Source organism: Oncorhynchus keta, chromosome 8 (genome assembly GCF_023373465.1).
Source record: "Oncorhynchus keta strain PuntledgeMale-10-30-2019 chromosome 8, Oket_V2, whole genome shotgun sequence".
Lineage (NCBI taxonomy): Eukaryota > Metazoa > Chordata > Actinopteri > Salmoniformes > Salmonidae > Oncorhynchus > Oncorhynchus keta.
In genome coordinates, this window is record NC_068428.1 from 3,222,304 (window position 1) to 3,228,963 (window position 6,660).

The 6,660-nt window shown below is 41.8% G+C and overlaps 2 long non-coding RNA genes across 2 annotated transcripts; one reads left to right on the forward strand and one right to left on the reverse strand.

Moving 5' to 3' along the window:
* Positions 1-1,113: 1,113 nt before the first annotated feature.
* On the reverse strand, positions 1,114-4,069 carry LOC118387169 (uncharacterized). Its single transcript, XR_004826353.2, has 3 exons — positions 3,995-4,069; positions 2,307-2,339; positions 1,114-1,846 (listed from the first exon to the last, which is right to left on the reverse strand). It is a non-coding gene; the product is annotated as an uncharacterized LOC118387169 (long non-coding RNA).
* Positions 4,070-4,857: 788 nt separating this feature from the next.
* Positions 4,858-6,385, forward strand: LOC127931584 (uncharacterized). The gene is made up of 2 exons (XR_008141867.1): positions 4,858-5,216; positions 5,722-6,385. It is a non-coding gene; the product is annotated as an uncharacterized LOC127931584 (long non-coding RNA).
* The last annotated feature ends 275 nt before the right edge of the window (positions 6,386-6,660 follow it).

Genomic DNA, 6,660 nt, shown 5'->3' on the forward strand with positions numbered 1-6,660 from the left:
TTAACTATAGCAATGAAGCCATTCATATTCTTATGGCCAGTTGAACTAAAAACATAATTTCTCTATGGATGACATCATTGTCTGCTCTTCGTTGTTTTTTTAAAAAAGTGCATTTTTCTCCACCCACCAATTGCCTTGAGCAAATCAAATGTGTCTTTTACAACAAGTTCATAGTATATTGCTTTTCTACTTTCTATTGATGTGTGTGTGTGTGTGTGTGTGTGCGTACTCCCCTTGGACCAGGTGGCCATCAGTCACACTCCTGCCTTCAGCTCTGGCCACGTTCCCACTAGGTTAACTGACTCTGTGTGACTCCTATGATCTCTATCGGGAGCGCTGCAAGAGCAGATGTATATTTGCTTCATTCAGCTGGACTGGCAAATTATGTTTGCTTATTAAAAGGGAGAGTTCATCTTAAACCTATTAGAAACAGCGGGATCAGTTTTCCTTATAAAGCTCATGCTATGCCTTTGGTCATGCTAGTTATTGTATATATCTTAATAAAAGTGAAGTGCTCTAAATCACAGGGGAATGTATTATCTAGATGTGAATGTGTTGCAGCGCTAGCCTATATGTTCCAAGGTGTAACTGCCGTTGGTGGAAGAAGGTGAGCACAAATACAAAAACATAGAAAAAGGAACAGAATGCCCACCCTAGTCACACCCTGGCCTAACCAAAATAGAGAATAAAAGCCTCTCTATGGCCAGGGCGTGACAGTACCCCCCCCAAAGGTGCGGACTCCGGCCGCAAAACCTGACTCTAAAGGGGAGGGTCGTCCCAGCAGGCTCCGGACTGAAGACCCTGGTAGAGGGCGCCACTGGACTGAGGGGCGCCTCTGGACTGAGGGGCTGCGATTCTGGCAGCTCCGGAGTGAAGGGCGACTCTGGCGTGCTCCGGACTGACGGGCGGCTCTGGCGTGCACCGGACAGGAGGGAGACTCTGGCAGCTCCGGGCTGGAGGGAGACTCTGGCAGCTCCGGGCTGGAGGGAGACTCTGGCAGCTCCGGGCTGGAGGGAGACTCTGGCAGCTCCGGGCTGGAGGGAGACTCTGGCAGCTCCGGGCTGGAGGGCGACTCTGGCAGCTCCGGGCTGGAGGGCTGGAGGGACTCTGGCAGCTCCGGGCTGGAGGGCGGCTCTGGCAGCTCCGGGCTGGAGGGCGACTCTGGTAGCTCCGGGCTGGAGGGCGACTCTGGCAGCTCCGGGCTGGAGGGCGACACAGGAGACCTGGTTCTGGGAACAGGCACAGGACTCACCAGGCTGGGGAGACATACAGGCGACCTCTTCCTTGGCTGAGGCACAAGATACACAGGGCCGTGGAGACGCACTGGCGGTCTCAACCGCATAGCTGGCCCCACCCATTCTGGCTAGATGCCAGCTTCCACCCGGCAAATGCGGGACGCTGGCACGGAGCACACCGGCCTGTGAATGCTCGGCCGAGACACAGTGCGCATCACCCCATAGCACGGGGCCTGATCAGTCACATGCTCGACCCGGTAAGCACGGGGAGTGGGCTCAGGTCTCCAACCTGACTCTGCCACACTCCCTGTGTGCCCCCCCTAAAAATGTTTTTGGGGATGCCTCTCGGGCTTCCTCGCCAGCCGTGTTCCCTCGTAACACTGGTTCCCTTCTCCTGCTGCCTCTGCTGTCCTGGCTGCCTCTACCTGTTCCCATGGGAAGCGATCCCTTCCAGCCAGGATCTCCTCCCATGTGTAGGATCCCTTCCCATCCAGAATGTCCTCACATGTCCATTCCTCCTTTTCTCCACACTGCTTGGTCCGTTTGTGGTGGGTAGTTCTGTAACGGCCATTGGTGGTACGTGTTCGTCGTTTAATAAATAGAACTGAACACTAAATACAAAGTAACAAAAAGAACAACCGAAACAGCTCCGTCAGGTACAAAACAGAAAGCAACTACCCACAAAACCCATGTGGGCAAGAGCTACCTAAGTATGGTTCTCAATAAGAGACAACAATAGACAGCTGTCCCTGATTGAGAACCATACCTGGCCAAAAACAAAGAAATACAAAAACATAGAAAAAGGAACATAGAATGCCCACCCTAGTCACACAAGGTCTAAATATCTTTGGTTATAAATGTATTTCGTTTAGCATTGCTAGAGTGTGGACTCTTTTTATTAAGCTGTGCAATGTTGTACTGTAAAACTGCCGTCTTCTCTTATGCTGAACCTCATCATTTTGTCCCCAGTCGAAGCAACTGAAGACTTATGTATTAAATATGAATATCTCTAAAGGTAGGACAAAAGGCATTCATTCACAATAAAATACAACTCCAAAAGGCTTAACATACCTTAAAGGTTTTCGGCCTGAAGAATACGGGGCACTGTCAATATGAAAAACAGTGGTGGTCAAAAGTAGTGCACTATATAGGGAACAGGGTGCCATTTGAGATGCAGTTATGGAAACTAAAGAGCTCTGCTCTTTATTCCAACTCTAAATCTAATCTTGGAGTGAACAGTTTGAGGAGATCATGTATTATACAAGACACCAGACCTCTGTTTTATTAGGAATGACTGAAGATCCAAAATAAATACTTTTCATTTGTTGAATGAGGACAGGATGTTCATCTTTAATTTACAGGTTGCTGTAAAATGCACGGTTTGCAAGCAAATGCATAATGAGCATAGCCAAAGCATCCTACTCTGTATGAGTGTACAGCAAACATATTGAATGCCCCATAGTCATTTGTCCTTATACTACGTGCAGTGAGATCATCAGTGGGTGATTTGGATGTGCATACTCATCACATAGAGCCGTCAGGATGGTCTTCAGCTGTCATTGAGCACTGGGATTGATGTAGCTCTGGTCCAGGGCCTTGGTGTGGCTCGCTACTTGCGGAGCCTAGCTCTGGACAAACTAACGCCCTGGACCAGATCTAGGGTTGATTTAGCTAACCAAGATAATGTTGGAAGTTGAACGTTTACAGTGATCAGGATAGAGGAATAGTCTGACTTGACAGTATCCCTTATGATTTTCATTTTCAAACGCTGCCTCTTACCTGAACACACCACTGCATGGCAATGAGAAACATGTGGATGTACCATGTATTCAACCGTTATTCAAACATCATCAAATGAGTAGAAGTAGGACCCAGTCTTGATATACTGTGGATGGCTTTTTATGGGCCCCTTAAAAGTCATGGAATGCTTTAAATTCACACAGATTTGCAACATGTGTACATGTGACTCATACTGTAGTTGACTAAGGTCTTGTTTTTTTCTTCAAGCTTTATTTTAGCTACACACTTTCTTATTAGAGCAGGATAATATTTATATTGAAATTAGGGCTGTAACCGATTTAATAATTTAATCAAGTTAATCGCAGGATTTGCTATGATTAATCATGATTACTTGCAAATTCAGCTTTAATTTAAAGCTGCAATATTAAACTTTTTGGGCAACTGATCAAATTCACATAGAAATGTGAGTTATAGATCTGTCATTCTCAAATAAATCAAGTCTAAGAAGCAGTAGATATGTTCTATGTGCATTATTTCTATGCTTCTTGTTCTTAAGTTTCGTTTTTGCATCTTTTACTTTGTACACCAGTTTCAAACAGCTGAAAAATATAATATTTGGTTATGGAAAACATATTTCACAGCAGTTGTGATGGTACAATGATACTCTACACAATGGCTGCTTGTTTTGTCACATAGCATTTTTGCAACCAAGAAATGCCGGTGTTATTTCTGCTTATTGCATCTTTAAGATTTTTTTATACAAAAAGCGTTACAAAAATATTGACGTATTGATTTTGTCCAAAGTAACAGTTAGCAGAATAAAGCACACATTCTTTAACCTCAATGTCAACTTGTTTTGACATTGCATTGTTGTTTTCAACTGTATAGATGATATATTTTGGATGTTTCTATTGCATTTTGAACGCTTCAGCCAATGCAATTAATCACAATAAAAAAAAATGGGTACACTATAATTACTAAACATTAACTAGAGTTAACTGATTAAAGGAAATATTTACCTGTTTTGAATATTATATCGTTCTTGCTCATCTCTGAGCGATTTTCAATCGATTCGCGGTGTCATTTCCGTTCCGTATGCCGTTCGGTATGAAGAGTTTTGCATCATATGACGCAAAATGCATTACACAGGCTGTGACAATTAGCGTTTTGAAAGATCTATATCTTGAAGGTTTGATTGCTGACATGCACAACGTTTTGGGAATGTATGGAACAAATAGCAAAAAAAAACTTCTAAACAGTTGTTGAGTGGATTATTCCTTAAACTCTGGCAGCCCTAGTAAATATATATATTTCCTTTGGAAGCATATTTATATCTCCGCGTAATAATGTATTTATAATGGATGAGTGAATAATGTATTCATCATTTATTAATCATTACTCTCACATGTTTAAATGTTAGTAACCTAGTTATTCACACATTTATAAACAACTTTGAAAGTATTTAATAATGATCCATAAAACCATTTACTAGTTAAGGCCTCATCTAAAGTGTGGTCTATTTCTACGTTTTAAATACCTTGTGTTTTGAGTGACCAGTGTAATTTCTCACAAAAAGATGAACATGCCATTAGTAGACATTCCAGCAGTACCTGATGCTCCTTATAATTAAGGTTTGACAATGGAGAGGCTGCGGTTACGGATTTTCTGGAACTAGACTTGCTGTTGCAGAAAATATGGAGATTTCTGCGTATGCGGGATCCACTAGCCTACCTCCTTTCAGCTGCTGCTCAGTGCTCGGTCTCTCCGTGACTCCGCTGCCACTTGTAAACAAAACAGTTCCAACGTAGTTCTTATTACAAACATAAACACGCCACAAACCGGTTGTCTAGCCATTTCATGTTTGTTTTTTTCAGGAGGGGAGTTACACGCAGCTATTTAGGCAAGCTACTGTATAGCATTCACAGCGTATCATACAAGCAAGACACAGACAGGCGGTCAATAGCGATTTAATGTTCATTTTTAGTCATCGTTGCAAACATCGGCTAAACAGGAGGCAGACTGCTGGCTATATGGCAGCATAACAATAAATAATACATCATCACACAAGACGCTAATCGTTTTGCTCCATTGCAATGTGAAAACAGCGTATTGCTTGTGCTATGGCAATATCCGTTGCAACAGAGGTCGTTGCCTTCATATATTTTTTTGGAATGTTCTTTCAAATTGCAGCTGTTCAGAAATACGAGGCAGAGAGATAGGCCACAGAGGGTTCAGAATATGGTGAGTAAAAATAACACATGCGCAGAACGTGATTCGAGACCAGAGGAGCGGGACTGGGGCGGGGGTGAAAACTCCGTATTCGTAGCCTCGGCCTAAACAATGAGCACACAATGCTGAGTTTAAGAAAAAATATATTTATTTATTTATTTTAATTTTTAAAGCAAAGTTTTATTTAAAAACATTTTTTTTAAGTCACACTGTTCTAATACGTGACGTTAACTTCAGACTCATTATGCTTAGTAAATTAAACTTTTTAGTCCCGAAAATGTTAACATAAGCTTTTCTTGGCAGTGATTGTTCTACCAAAACCAAAAATGTGGATTGCAATTACTCCTTGGAACAGTATAACCCTGAACTAAAATCATGCAAAACATTTTGGGACTATATCAGCAATTGACTAATGAAACAAATACCAAAATATAGTTTTGTTGTGGAATTTTCACAGCAGTTTTTGTGAATAAAATGTTAAATAGATTTCCTTTAACATCCTGTGTTGTGTGAGCAGTGGAAACGCGAGGTCCATGCGGAAAGGGTTTGTTGAGATATGTGTGGAAGAACTTGATTGGCCTGCACAGAGCCCTGACCTCAACCCCATCGAACACCTTAGGCGTGAATTGGAACACCTACTGCGAGCCAGACCTAATCTCCCAACATCAGTGCCCGACCTCACTAATGCTCTTTTGCCTGAATGGAAGCATGTCCCCGCAGCAATGTTCCAACATCTAGTGGAAAGCCTTCCCAGAAGAGTGGAGGCTGTTATAGCAGCAAAGTGGGGACCAACTCCATATTAATGCCCATGGTTTTGGAATGAGATGTTCAACGAGCAAGTGTCCACATACTTTGGTCATGTAGTGTATGTTTTATTTTGAGACCTTAATAAGGAGTATCAGTTACTGCTGTTCACCAATGGCATGGCCATCTTTTTGTAAGAAATTACACTGGTCACTCAAAACATTTCTAAAGTATAAATAGCCCACACTTTAGATGAGGCCACGCAAAAAAAATGATGACTAATGATTAGTAAATGGTTTATAAGGACCTATATTAAACATCTTATCAATGTAATGATTAATAAATGATCAGCAAGGATTTGCTAATCTATTATAAATACTTTATTACGTGGTGTAATTATACCTTTCTGTTTTTCCAAATAAAAGTATCCAACCATTGTTATTGGTAAAAGCTCTTATCTATAAATTCCAATTTGTTTCATGTTAATCTTACCACCTTCACATATGCAAAATTGTTTTCTTTTTGCTATTTTTCAGACCAACTTCTCCTCTCATTTAAGCCATAACATGTTGTATATTTGTCCACTGTAATTTTCAAAGCGTTTGATACTGCTTCAATGAAAATAAACAGAGTTTTCAAATAACCCTATTACACATTTAAGTGGCCCGAATTAGTGAACTGCTGTGACCCACATGTAAGCCCTGGAGTAAAC